General features: G+C 44.6%; 1 protein-coding gene and 1 long non-coding RNA gene across 2 annotated transcripts in view; one reads left to right on the top strand and one right to left on the bottom strand.

Moving 5' to 3' along the window:
• Positions 1–14,797, top strand: part of CCDC3 (coiled-coil domain containing 3) — a 95,962-nt gene that overhangs the window by 61,817 nt on the left and 19,348 nt on the right. The window lies entirely within an intron of this gene.
• Positions 1–14,797, bottom strand: part of LOC145531517 (uncharacterized) — a 29,662-nt gene that overhangs the window by 11,439 nt on the left and 3,426 nt on the right. Inside the window, exons 3-5 of the long non-coding RNA XR_014072500.1 lie at positions 12,862–13,018; positions 5,373–5,485; positions 1,549–1,713 (exon numbers count right to left, since the gene is read on the bottom strand). This is a non-coding gene — a long non-coding RNA (uncharacterized LOC145531517). The remainder of the gene's footprint in view (positions 1–1,548; positions 1,714–5,372; positions 5,486–12,861; positions 13,019–14,797) is intronic.

Below are 14,797 nucleotides of genomic sequence, written 5' to 3'. Positions count from 1 at the left end.
CCCACCCCTGGAAGCCTTTATTTCTCTATAAAACAGGAAGCAAAGTCACCTGCCAGGACTGAAAAAGCAGGTGGTAGGAGATGATGGCTTTAAGGAGAGTGCTGAAGGCTGGCATCACTGTTGTGATTGATGGGGAAGAGAGCTGACTTTTGTGACACATGAAAGAAGAGCTGGTGGAGAGGGTGTGGAGAAAAGGGAACACTCTTACACTGTTGGTGGGAACACAAACTAGTATAGCCACTATGGAGAACAGTGTGGAGATTCCTTAAAAAACTGGAAATAGAACTGCCATACGACCCAGCAATCCCACTGCTGGGCATACACACTGAGGAAACCAGAAGTGAAAGAGACGTGTACCCCAATGTTCATTGCAGCACTGTTTACAGTAGCTAGGACATGGAAGCAACCTAGATGTCCATCTGCAGACGAGTGGATAAGAAAACTGTGATACATATGCACAGTGGAATATTACTCAGCTATTTAAAAAGAAGCATTTGAATCAGTTCTAATGTGGTGGATGAAACTGGAGCCTATTATACAGAGTGAAGTAAGTCAGAAAGAAAAACACCAATACAGTATACTAATGCATATATATATATGGAATTTAGAAAGATGGTAACGACGACCCTATATGCGAGACAGCAAAAGAGACACAGAGATAAAAAAGAGACTTTTGAACTCTGTGGGAGAAGGTGAGGGTAGGATGATTTGAGAGAATAGCATTGAAACATGTATATTACCATATGTGAAATAGATGACCAGTCCTAGTTCAATGCATGAAACATGGTACTCAAAGCTGGTGCACTGGGACAACCCTGAGGGATGGGATGGGGAGGGACGTGGGAGGGGGGTTTGGGGTGGGGGACACTTGTACACCCGTGGCCGATTCATGTCAATGTATGGCAAAAACCACCACAATATAGTAAAGTAATTAACCTCCAATTAAAATAAATTAGTTTAAAAAATAAATAAATAAAAGAAGAGCTGGGCAGGGTTGAAGTTGGAGATTCTGAGTTTCCATGGAAACAGTCAACATTTGGGGGATAGAAGGAGAGAAGACAGATCTCTGGTTAGATCTGGGGCTGGCATATTGTTGGCGTGTTTATTAAAAGGCAGGGGGGTTGAAAGTATGAGAACATAGTTGGAGTTACAGCTCATTGATTCATTAATCCATTAAGCAAATATTTATGAAGCAACCATAGGAGGCAGGGTGGCTTCCCTCAGGAATAAATGGATACTTTTGGAGAAAATGGAGCAATCAGGAGATGAGAAACCTCAGGAAGTCAAGGACCAAGAAAGGAAGTGAGGGTACGAACAATCTGGAAGGATGATAGTGGAAGCCAATATGTAAATAACACTGTACGTGTGCCAGGCATCATTCTAGATTCTTGGTAGAAACTAACTCATTTAACTCTCCCCGAAACCATATGAGGAAAGACTTCACACTTTCCAAGCTTGGAAAAATTAAGTAACTTGTTCAGTACGGAGCTGGAATTCTGAACCCAGATAGTCTAGCGTCAAAGCCCAAGCTTTCTGCATTGTACTTACACTGCCTCTAGGAAGTTGTGGTCAGAGTGGGTGCAGAATGTTAAGGGTGAGGTGGTTCCAGGTGATTACCCAGCGCTGGGGACATCCATCGGAGAAAGTGGCTTAAGCCCAGTGTGGACGAAGGTCCCTGGAAGCAAGATGGAAGGAACATTATCCACGTGGTTCCTGCAGGGAGAGAAGACTGGGCTGAAAACATTCAGGAGTGTAGGCCGGTGGTTAGAAGGCCAGCGGATGACAAACGATGAGCTGGAGATGGTGATGCAGTCAGATGGCCCGAGTCTGAAAGCTCCAGGTTATTACATGTGAGTGGAGGAGAATTAGTTCGGAAATGCCATTGTTGGGGGAGGAAAAAGCCGTCTCTCCTCCCAGCCCTGCAGCCTGAGGGACTGGGAAGCTGTGTTCCTGGGGACGGGCCAGGCCTCAGCTTAGCAGGCAGATGGGAGGAGGATTCTCCCCGTGAGGTGAAGATGTTTGAGGGTTTATTTTCTGCACCACTGAGTTCCAGGGATGTGGGAGGAAAGGAGGGTGTGGGGAGCCTGGATCCAACCATCAGAACACAGAGAAGATGGGAACAAGAGCAGGGCCAAGGATGGGAGATGGAAGGGGCCAATGTTTTGAGTGATAACAGGTCTGTTATCACTGTTTGCCTTCATGGGTCCAGGTGGGGCCCTGGTGTGACGTTGCATGGGCCTCCAGCAGGCCAAGGCCCAGGTTGTGACCATTGTCCAGAGGGCCCAGGTTGGCCTTCCATCTGAGCCAGGCCAAAATGGACGTGCTTTCCACAGACTATCAGCTCTCCTTTAGCCTTGGCAGCCAGCTGTGAACGGGCTTATTCTGAATCATCCTCTGTCCCTCTCCGACAGAGATTCTTTTTATTGGAGTAGAGTTGATTTACAGAGTTGTGTTAATTTCTTCTGTACAGCAGCGACTCAGTTATGCATGTGTGTGTGTGTATATATATATATTCTTTCCCATTATGCTTTATTATGGGATATTGAGTATAGTTCCCCCTGCTGTACAGTAGGACCTTGTTGTTTATCCATTCGGTACATAACAGTTTGCCTCTGCTAATCCCAAATTCCCATTTTTCCTTCCCCAGCCTCCCCCTTGGCAACCACAAGTCTGTTCTCTATGTCACCAAGAGGGAAACTTTTTAATTAGTGTGGCGGATCTTAGCTGTGGCATATGGAATCTTCATTGCTGCATGCAGAATCTTTTGTTGTGTCATGTGGGATCTAGTTCCCTGACCAGGGATAGAATCTGGGCCCCCTGCATTGGGAGCACAGAATCTAAATGTTAACACCACCAGGGAAGTCTCCCAACAGGGATTCTTAACCTTCTCTGTGCCAGACAGCTCTCTGATAGTCTGGTGATGGCATACAGACCCCTTTTCAGAATAATATTTTTAAATGCATAAAATAGGATGCCCAGGGTTACAAAGGCAACAAGTTTTATGTAAGGAGGTTATCAGAATATAAAAACCAAGTTTGTGATATAGAAATACACATGCTTTATTATTGATACCTTATAGAATAAGAACTAGGTGCAGGCCTCATAACGTTTATAATTTCAGGTAATGATGAGCATCAGTAATTTATTGAGATATAAGGTGAGAACATGTATGATTTCCACCAGTGATTGAATGTCAGATGTTGCTAATAACTGCTGTGGCTTGTTGACTGAATGCAGAATAGAACAAAATGCTATATTTCAGCTAGAAAACAGTGAAAATAAATATGCAATATGTTTTCCCACCCAAATCCACAGAGTCTCTGAATTCTACTCACAGACCCTTTGTGGGGTGGAGGTCTCCCAGAGTAAGAAACCCCCGCAGAGGAAACATAAACCGAGGACCTAATTCTTGAAATGCAGTTTAGGACTTCTGGCATTTCCCATTTCACCATATCTGCCTAGGAAATTTGATAATTGTTATACTTAGGAATGGACCTCACACATGAAGGTTTGTGGACACAGTACACTCGTCAGAGCTTTAAGTGGGTTTGTGCCCCTCACTGTGTAGAGTCAGGTCTGGACCAGAACCTGGGGCAGACACGCGTCATTGGAGTTCCCCCTGACACCCCATCATCACAAGCTCCACCCCGGCTCTCTGCTCTAGCTCTCCTTCTAGAACAGGCTTTCTCAGCCTTAGCACTGTTGACATTAGGGGGCGGATACTGGCTGCTCTGTTGTCGGGGGCTGTCCTATGCATTATGGGGGTTTGGCAGCATTCGTGGCCTCTGTCCACTGATGGCAATAGCATTATCTCCTAAGTCATGACAGATAAAAATGTCTGCAGATACTGTCAGATGTCCCCTGGGGGTTCAAATCACCCCCACTTGAGAACAGTTGCTCTAGAACATGGTGTCAGCTATTAACCCAATAGTAGCAGCTACTACCTGTCAGTTGTGCAGAAAAATAATTCTACTGCATGTGTCAAAATGGCATCCCATCCCTTTAATGTCAGATTAATCTCTGGGTTCAGATGGTAAAGAATCTGCCAGTCAATGCAGGAGACCCAGGTTCGATCCCTGGGCCAGGAAGATACCCTGGAGAAGGAAATGGCAACCCACTCCAGTATTCTTGCCTGGAGAATTCCATGGACAGAGGAGCCCGGCGGGTTGCAGTCCATGGGGTTGCAGAGAGTCAGACATGACTGAGTGACTAACACTCCACTTCTTTCTTAGTATAGAGAAATGTTCATGGATTGAGGGGAACTCTCATCTGAGTCATGGGAAGAGAGCATTTTCCATTGTTTACAATATTTGACAACAGAAAATGGGTAATGCTTCCTTCAAAACAATACCTGATTATGCTCATCACTTTGATAAATGTCTGCAAATTGCTTTTGTGACACATACACTTTCCAAGAGCACATTGCAAATTGGTGACCCATTGTCACTGAATAGAAAAGAAAGTGAGAAATGTTAAATCCTTCACAGAGAAACTTAAAAATCTTTCTAGGAGAAGAGATTATAAAGAAGGACTAGAAACCTATTTGATGAAAATGATTTGGCTGAGATTCTGCCTGGAGTGTGAGCTTGATGACATCTGGAATTCTGTTCCAACTATGCAATTATGAAAGAAAAAGACAGGGAAGAAAATCATCACCATGACTTGCTCCCAAGTTAGCATCTCCCATTATAACACATAGATGCAGGAACAGTACTTTTATTTGAAAACATAGCTGTTACTCATAATTTCCTTCCCATTTTATGTTAGCTAACTGCCTTCTAATAACTTTTACCTTTCATCTACTCCTTATAAAAAGAAATTTCAGTGGCCAGAGCAAGCCCAGAAGATTCTTTTTCATCCTAGCTTTTCTGTCATTGTGCCTTGCAGAATAGGACCTTACTTCCCTCACCCTGATTCTTCACTTCCTTCTGTGTGGCATCTTATAGTTTACAAAGACCTTACGTATATATATTTGTGCATGATGTGATCCCCAATTCTATCAGATTGGCATCAGGACTTTCATTTTAAGTACAATGAAACAGCCCTAAGAGGTAAAGGTTACCAGCTCAGGATCAACTGATGTTGGATTGTCCTAAGGGGATCAGTCTTGAGGCATGTTGGTCTTTGGACCAGTGGAAAGGTGTAGACACCACTCCTGGGCGACCATGATAGGTGAGTGTGTAACTGTGATGTTAGGTGGCATGTGGTGGACAGTGATGGGGAAGACACATGGCAGAAAGGGGCAAAGTGGTCTTCATTTCCCCATGACTCTGACCTGCACAGGGGTGTGTGGGCATCACCCTTCAGTACAAGGAAGGACGGGGCTTTCCAGGGAAAACAATAGAGGGATTGAAGAGGGAGCATCGTCTTACCTCATGCTTACAAGCTCTGTTTCTGTGACAGTCCTTCATCAGAGTCCCTCACCACCTTTGCACCTTGATTTTAGTGACCTTAAGAAGAGGCAGAGGCAGGTCGAGTGTTTTCTCTGACACGACAGGGTGCAAAAAAAAAAAAGAAAAAAAGAAACCTCAGTGTTGAGCAGAGGTCCTGTTTAGGCAGCATTCTGCTGCATTTCTGAGTCCTCTTTTAGTCTGATGGCCCCTGTTGGCCTGGATTTTCACTGTATCAGTCAGAGAAACAGAACCAAGAGGATAAATATAGAAATATAGAAAGACCTCTTAGGAGGGATTGACTCACACCATATGCCATCTGCAAGCTGGAGGTCCAGGAAAGACAGTGGTGTGGTTCCAGTCCAAACCCAAAGGCCCGAGAACCAGGGGTCCAATGGTGTAAGTCTCACTCTGAGTCCGAGACCCTGAGAACCAGGAGTGCTGATGTGTAGGGGTAGGAGAAGAGGGACATCTCAGCTTAAGCAGAGGGAGAACTCCCCCTTCCTCCCCCTTGTTGTTCTGTTCGGCTCCTCAAGGGATTGGATGATGCCCATTCATACTGGGAAGGGGGCTCTTATTTACTCAATCTACCAACTAAATGCTCATCTCTTCCATCTCTGACACCCTCAGTCACACACAGAAATGTTCTACCAGCTCTCTGGGCACCCCTTAGCCTTGTCAAGTTGACACATCAAATTAACCATCACACTCACCTCCACCTGGGGTCAACCAGGTGCCTGCAAAGCTGGTCTTGCCAATGATCCATGATTGAGATCTGTCTGTCCTCTCACTTTGGATGTTGGGGGACTAGGCATATCTTCAGCAGAACAAGAGCCTTCTTGCCACATCAGAACCTGTTATGTGGCGGGGGTGGGGTGGGGGTGTTGATACCTCCAGGGATGGGGTGGTGGTCAGAGGATAGAGTTCCTAGATACTTCTACTCCGCCCCACCTGGGCTCCTGTGTACAGAGTCCTTTCTTGCGGGGAAGCTTGGGGCAGGCCAGCAGCCTGGGTGGCCTGGATGAGAGGTAAGTCATACCCCTAAAAGCAGCTCTAGGGGGAGGTTACTGTGGTGACTCCATCTCCCTTATTGAAGAGACCACTTTCCTTTTGGTGACTGACTGTAGCCTTGCCCATGGGCAGGAGATGACTCAATAATGATAAACTCCTGTTGGTTCCCGGTGGCTCAGTCGGTAAAGAATCTGCCTGCAATGAAGGAGACCCGGGTTCCATCCCTGGGTAGGGAAGATCCTCTGGAAAAGGGAATGGCAACCCACTGCAGTATTCTTGCCTGGGAAATCCCATAGACAGAGGAGCCTGGCGGGCAACAGTCTGTGGGGTCGCAAAGAGTCAGACATGACTAAACAACTGAAACTTTGACTTTTACTTCTTCAGCTCCTCAGTATGTCCTACTGAGGATATCAGTTACAAAGAACAGTCATTTCATACTTTCTCTTTCTTTCCTGTTGTTGCATTCTTTATTTTAGTTCTTCTCTGCCTGTGGTTTTCTGAAATTTTCTTCCCAAGATGGTAGCCTTCCAAGCTCTCTAAGACAGTCCAAGGAAGCCTCGGGCCACGGTTGTCACGAGCACCTCCTCTAAGCTCTGAGTATGTCTGTATTAAGTTTTATTTGGACAGTGGTGCGATGCCATTTGCTTGACTGTGTTTGAACACGCTGAGGCCCTGGGTGTGTACACCTGCATTCCATGACATCTTCCATGTGCCCTGGCAAGCCTTGAAGTTAGAAAAAAATTAGATAGTTACTTATGACTTGGCAGTCAGCATTCATCTCCTTCAGGCTCAGGGGGCCCTCTGAAGTTTTTCTCCATTTTAGTGACTTTTCTGGATATACGTGTGTACTTTGAGGTTGATAAAACCTGCAAGTCTAGTTAGTGCTTTTGAAATGCAGATTGAATTTCACTTGAAATTGAAAAGTCTTGCTCCTGATGATTTTAATAGAATCTGTGGGGTTTCTGATGGGGTTCAAACTGGCTTAAAAAAGATTGAGCGAATTCCCTGGGGAATGAGAAGCCATCTCTTTAGAATGTTTTGGAACAGAGAGTATGTATTAGAGAATTCACTCCTAAACTTCTATAATATTTTTTATTTATGTGGTGGTAATAATTATCTCTAGCAGAAATCTTTGTTTACATAAAACATTGCTCTTTTTGTAATTCAGTTGCATAAGCCACCAGTTTCTTTTAAGAAATCAATAACGTAAAAAGAAAAAGAGGATTATTACGGCACAAGAGACTCAGGAGGTGTAACAACCAAATGCAGTATAAGGGCCTTATTTGGATCATGATTTGAACAAACCTCACACACAAAAGACATCCGTAAGGCAATAGTACCGGTATTAGCTGATATTAAGGCATTATTAAGTGTGATAAGGACATGGTGATTATGCTTTCAAAAATGTTCTTAGCTACTGGAGAATCCTACGAAGGTATTTCCAGGTTAGATGATGTGCTGTGTGGGATTACCAGTAAAATCCTCTTAAAAATAGTTGAGGAAGGGCCAGTGGATAAATGAAACAAGAAAGACAGAATGCTGGGAATTGTTGACAGTGGGTGGTGATGGTACGTGGAGATTTACTGTATTCAGCTCTGCTTTGATATGTTTGGAAATTTCCACAATGAAAAAAGATTCTTTTTCTGGGTGGAGCTGGAAAATATCACATCAGCTGACTGGAAGACCAGGCTATTGGAGTGTCTTTCTCTGTTGCTAATACTTGACTGAAAATCTTTAAATACTTGTTTATTTACAAGGTGGAAGTTGTTTGAGGGTAGTGACTGCATCTTATTTATCTGTCTAATGCCCCACACCATTAAAGAAATGTTCCCTGAATTTATTTCCTATATTTTTTGTTTTAGGGATAAAAATATGTATGATTATAATGTTTCCTGATGAGTTGACCCTTGGTGAAATATCCTCTATTATCTCAAGTAATGGACACCGTGTGCTGGAAGTCTACTTTGCCTGAATCAGAGTAGCCACACCAGATTTCTTGTGCTGTATATTTTCATGATATATCAGTATATATTTTCTACCCTTTTGCTTTCAACCTAGTTGTGTCTTTTTATTTATACTTCATTTCTTATAAATAGCATGTAGTTGGTCTTACTTTTCCATCCAGTTAGGTCATCTCTGTCCTTTTAATTACTGCTTAGTTCATTCATATTTAATAATTGAGTTTAGTTGTACCATCTTGCTATTTATCATTTTCTGTGTCTTACATGTGATTTGATCTTTGTTTCCACGTTAGTAGAAAAACAGGATGCAGAGGAGAGAGAGTATGCGCAGGTGCAGAATTCCAGGAGGCATTCACATCACAGTCTTGAAAAGAGTACCGCTAGATCACAACTCCAGTACATCACCAATGAGGCAACCTGGAGAGGGCATCATATCTGTCCCACCTTCCTATCACTGGACCTCATAGCTAAGGCCACTGTTGCCTGCCATCCTTAGGTTCCATTCAGCCACAGTTCTTGATATACATTAAAGATATATTAATGGCTTTAAGTACACGGTTTTGGTACCCCATTCAGTGGATCTTAGTTCAGTCCAGTCGCTCAGTCGTGTCCGACTCCTTGCGACCCCATGAATTACAGCACACCAGGCCTCCCTGTCCATCACCAACTCCCGGAGTCTACCCAAACCCATTTCCATTGAGTCAGTGATGCCATCTAACCATCTCATCCTCTGTCATCCCCTTCTCCTCCTGCCCCCAATCCTTCCCAGCATTAGGGTCTTTTCCAATGAGTCAACGCTTCGCATGAGGTGGCCAAAGTATTGGAGTGTCAGCTTCAACATCAGTCCTTCCAGTGAACACCCAGGAATGATCTCCTTTAGGATAGACTGGTTGGATCTCCTCGCAGTCCAAGGGACTCTCAAGAGTCTTCTCCAACGCCACAGTTCAAAAGCATCAATTCTTCGGCACTCAGCTTTCTTCACACTCCAACTCTCACATCCATACATGACCACTGGAAAAACCATAGCCTTGACTAGATGGACCTTTGTAGGCAAAGTAATGTCTCTGCTTTTTAATATGCTATCTAGGTTGGTCATAACTTTCCTTCCAAGGAGTAAGCATCTTTTAATTTCATGGCTGCAATCACCATCAGCAGTGATTTTGAAGCCCCCAAAAATAAAGTCTGACACTGTTTCTACTGTTTCCCCATCTATTTCCCATGAAGTGATGGGACCGGATGCCATGATCTTAGTTTTCTGAATGTTGAGCTTTAAGCCAACTTTTTCACTCTCCTCTTTCACTGTCATCAAGGGGCTTTTTAGTTCCTCTTCACTTTCTGCCATAAGGGTGGTGTCATCTGCATATCTGAGGTTATTGATATTTCTCCCGGCAATCTTGATTCCAGCTTGTGCTTCCTCCAGCCCAGCATTTCTCATGATGTACTCTGCATATAAGTTAAATAAGCAGGGTGGCAATATACAGCTTTGACGTACTCCTTTTCCAATTTGGAACCAGTCTGTTGTTCCATGTCCAGTTCTAACTGTTGCTTCCTGACCTGCATACAAGTTTCTCAAGAGGCAGGTCAGGTGGTCTAGTATTCCCATCTCTTTCAGAATTTTCCACAGTTTATTGTGATCCACACAGTCAAAGGCTTTGGCATAGTCAATAAAGCAGAAATAGATGTTTTTCTGGAACTCTCTTGCTTTTTCGATGATCCAGAGGATGTTGGCAATTTGATCTCTGGTTCATCTGTCTTTTCTAAAACTGGCTTGAACATCTGGAAGTTCACGGTTCACGTACTGCTGAAGCCTGGCTTGGAGAATTTTGAGCATTACTTTACTAGCGTGTGAGATGAGTGCAATTGTGCGGTAGTTTGAGCATTTTTTGGCATTGCCTTTCTTTGGGATTGGAATGAAAACTGACCTTTCCCAGTCCTGTGGCCACTGTGAGTTTTCCAGATTTGCTGGCATATTGAGTGCTGCACTTTCACAGCATCATCTTTCAGGATGTGAAATAGCTCAGCTGGAATTCCATCACCTCCACTAGCTTTGTTCGTAGTGATGCTTTCTAAGGCCCACTTGACTTCACATTCCAGGATGTCTGGCTCTAGGTGAGTGATCACACCATCGTGAGTATCTGGGTCATGAAGATCTTTTTTGTACAATTCTTCTGTGTATTCTTGCCACCTCTTCTTAATATCTTCTGCTTCTGTTAGGTCCATACCATTTCTGTCCTTTATCGAGCCTATCTTTGCATGAAATATTCCCTTGGTATGTCTAATTTTCTTGAAGAGATCTCTAGTCTTTCCCATTCTGTTGTTTTCCTCTATTTTTTTGCATTGATCACCGAGGAAGGCTTTCTTATCTCTCTTTGCTATTCTTTGGAACTCTGCAATCAGATGGGAATATCTTTCCTTTTCTCCTTTGCTTTTCACTTCTCTTCGTTTCCCAGCTATTTGTAAGGGCTCCTCAGACAGCTATTTTGCTTTTTTCCATTTCTTTTCCATTAGGATGGTCTTAATCCCTGTCTCCCATACAATGTCATGAACCTCCATCCATAGTTCATCAGGTACTCTATCAGATCTAGTCCTTTAAATCTATTTCTCACTTCTACTGTATAATCATAAGGGATTTGATTTAGGTCATATCTGAGTGGTCTAGTGGTTTTCCCTACTTTCTTCAATTTATGTCTGAATTTGGCAATAAGGAGTTCATGATTTGAGCCACAGTCAGCTCCCGGTCTTGTTTTTGCTGACTGTGTAGAGCTTCTCCATCTCTGGTGAAGTGGATCTTAGGGTTATGTCTATTTCCTGGATTCAGAAATTAATGACCTGTGTGTGGAGTAGAGACCAGCCTACTGTCACTTATTCACAGCTGTCTTCATACTCTGTGTTCCCTGGTCCATAATAAGGATTGATATGAATTGATGTTCTTGTTTTAGTTTCTACTCCTGATGGTCCACATGTTTTTACCCTGCCCAGTGTCATAGACCCCACCCAGGACTGGAACAGATGCATCACCCGGTGCCCAGTTGACCTTCTCTATCACTGCCCAACCTCTCTATTTAGCACAGCACCACAAATAGCCAACCGTACCTGCAGATTTTCCTTCTACAGCCTGTGAAGGCCTCCGCAGCCTATTCTACCCTAGTGAACTTCCTTATGAGAGTCCCAGCTCTTCTTCTCCCTTCTCCTTCTTGCCTCATACATAAGCTTTGGGCTTTAATAGCCCTGGTTAGAACACTTCTTAAGCACAGTGCTGTGCTCTGGACATCACATGTAGATGATGGATTGGAGGGCTTCTTGAGATGCAGGGTCAGACCACAAAGGGTCTTGAAAAGTGTAATATGAGAATACTCTCAGATGGAGAGGACTTAAAGAAGGCTTGAACTTGTGTAGCATTGATACAAACCTTTGGCATGTTACCTTGGAGAAGAGGAAAGGGCTTTATTCTGTGTGACTCTGGAAGCAAGAGTTGAAATTGTTTATGTCATATTTTACTACAAGGCACATAGGTATGTTTGCCTTTGTGGTAGGTAGCCGTGCTGGAAAATCAAGTGAGCTGGATGCCAGGCATATTCTTCCCTGGAGGCCACTTGTCAGAGGCATTTGCCTTCACTGGGCAAGAGATTGCCTGCAGGAGCTCGAAACATGTGATTCAGTGGGGCTGAGTTTTGAAATTACTCTTGATTCATAGAGGGCCCTCAAGGACTTTAAAGAGGGGAAAGGCCATCTGGATGACTTTTTGACTAGGGTCGGTCACCTATTTTGCCAAACATTTGACAAACATAAGCCCAACAGGCGAAGAGGACACCCTCATTTGGTGACCTTAACAGCCCTCCCACTAGCGGGACTTCTCAGCATTTCAAGGCATCTCTGCAGGCCTTGCTGCTCACTCTCCTTTCTGGAGTCGCCTTCCCACTTCCCTGCTTCCTGATGGAGACCCACTGCTCTGACCTAGGTCTCTTGCTCCCAAGATGGGTTCTCCTGGGACCCTGTGTTTCATTCAGACCCTCTCTGCTCACCAAGCCTACCTTCACCCATGAATGGTATGGGTGGCTCCCTCTCCTTCAGCACACAGAAGCTTCTAGAACTTCAGACTTACTGCATCCTCTCCCCCTGTGCTCCGTGATACCCAGGGGCTGTTCACCATGTCACATCCAGTCCCCACCTTGGGGAACTGCAAGTCTCCCTTGAAAATCCCCAACTCCTCTTTGCCTGGTCCTTCCTGCTCTTCTCCATGGTCCCTCACACTCAGGAGACCCACACTGACCACATATTTTTGGGAGTCTCACACTGATACACATATGCACAAAGAACATGGTAGAAAAGCAGAAGCTGTAGCCTGCATCCCCCAGTTTAAAAGCTGTGTCCCTGCAGTGACACTCAGAGGGAGAAGTCAGGGAGTTTCGAGGTCTGCACAGAGGCACAACAGGGTAAGAGCGGGAAGATGGATCTTACCCCAGACCCCTATGGGGATCACACTTGGCCGTTCCACTTACCTGTTCGCAGAACATCAGGGTTTAGATATTGTTAGACTGAGTAAAACATGACAGGTTTTGCTGCCATGGAAACAGTTATAAATTCTGTTTTGGCAACAAATTTTCACTTCGGAAGGCATTCTAGGATTTCTACTTCAACCCACAGGTGTAGGATTTCCTGAAACAGAGCAGAAGAATCTAATGAGCTCACAGGTGCTCGAAAGTCTGCAGCCTAATGCAGTGCTTTCTGTGTCTTAAATCACACTCTATGGTGAGGTGGTTTCAAGACAGAGTAGGAAATAGGGAATAGCTCTTTGCCCTACAGTTTTCTGGGAGATTGGGAAGGGCTCTAAAAACTCAGAGCTTCACCTGGAAATGTGCATAGTGTAAGCTAATAACACCAGATGCTTCAAGCAGGAATTGAGGTGATGAGAATTCTGCCTCATCTGAGACCTGTCTCCTTCAGGGTACAGAATTGAACTCACAGATGAATCTCAGACCAGACCTAGTATGTCACCAATCTATCACAGAGAGAAAATTCTACTTTCCCTTGGTTTCACTGCAGAGTGCAGCCATTGTGCTGGATTGTGTGCATTGCTGAGTTCAGGTTCCTTATCTACATTTGCAAAGATCCACATGGAGAGGAGGTTGTGTCCACAGGCTGTATGCTTAGAGAAGGGTCATCAACTTGCAAAGCTTAGTAGACCGATGTTTACTGAGTACCTGAAGAGTTCCAGGCATGGAGCAGGGGTGCTGAGTGATGGAGACCAGGAGGCAGACACAGGTGTTGCCTTCAAAGTTTCATCATCAAGCATGAAGGTGAAGACAAGTATGTACACGACCATGATGTGTCTCTAGGGTGGACCCATCTATGAACCATGTAAAATTTCATGAAGTCGGTTTTAATTCTTGCCTCTGCAAGAAGAATGAAAAAAGGGAGGTTCCAAGCACCATGGGAGGCCAAGGAGGGTGGATTCCATGCAGTCGAGGGATAGGAAAGACTTTGTGAAGGTGGCATCAGAGTCTGGCCTGAGAGAGGGTGGCCTGAGACAGGCCAGGTAAAGAAAGCATCGAGAATAGTCTAGAAGTGATGGTTGGAGTTTGTTCAGGGAACAGTGAGACTAGTTCAGGGTGCCTGTAATTTAGTGCTTCATGATGTCAAGTCAGCAAACTAAATGAGGACCACCTCCTGGTGGGCTCTGGTTGCCTCTGAAGGTTTCTGGGCAGAGAAGTGATGTAATCCAAGTGTTCTGGCATGTACTTCCCAAGCAGAGGAACAATCAGATTACTTTCTCTTCTAGGAGATTACAGTTACAGATGGGCCTGGGGGATGTCTGTGGAAGCCCATTCCAGTCTGGTTTGTCTACTCAGTTTTTTTCCTGTGTTTAAGACTTTGAAAGGCTACAGATAGTCTCTTCCCCCAATAGTGACTGTTAGAAATAAGTGATTTATTCTTCACATCTAAAAAGGATTGTCTTTCTTCTCTCACTCACAAAGGGGAAGGGAAAGAAGGGATGTCCTGTATTGAACATTTGGTAAGCATCAGGACAAGAGTGTGTTTTCCAAGCTTAGGAGGCTCTGGGCTCCCCCTCCAGGCTGTAACCTGGCATTTAGGGAACGTTCTCTTTCTGTACATTCCCTGCTTGAGAGGAGACATCTCTTTTTAAGCGGGCATTTTTTCTGACAAACTCAGCCGAGAGAAGATGTTAGAAACAGAGGCTCTTTGGCGTTCAGACAGTGGAGGGCCAGACTCTCTCTTTCTACCACGTGGTGGGATAATACAAAGTCAAAGTTTCTGGATTCCAATCGATGGCAGAGAGTGAGGAGCGGGTGGACGGGGGTGTGGTGGGAAGAGGAAGTGAGGACTAGGAGGAGTGTGGTAGAGACAGAGGGTGCTGGGGTAGTTAGCAGTAGGAGCTGGCACCATCCCATGGAAGGAGAGTGTCGGCATCTAACA

This window comes from Giraffa tippelskirchi, chromosome 13 (genome assembly GCF_054371585.1).
Source record: "Giraffa tippelskirchi isolate mGirTip1 chromosome 13, T2T-mGirTip1v1.2.pri, whole genome shotgun sequence".
Classification (NCBI taxonomy): domain Eukaryota; kingdom Metazoa; phylum Chordata; class Mammalia; order Artiodactyla; family Giraffidae; genus Giraffa; species Giraffa tippelskirchi.
This window is presented reverse-complemented; position numbering and strand designations above follow the sequence as displayed.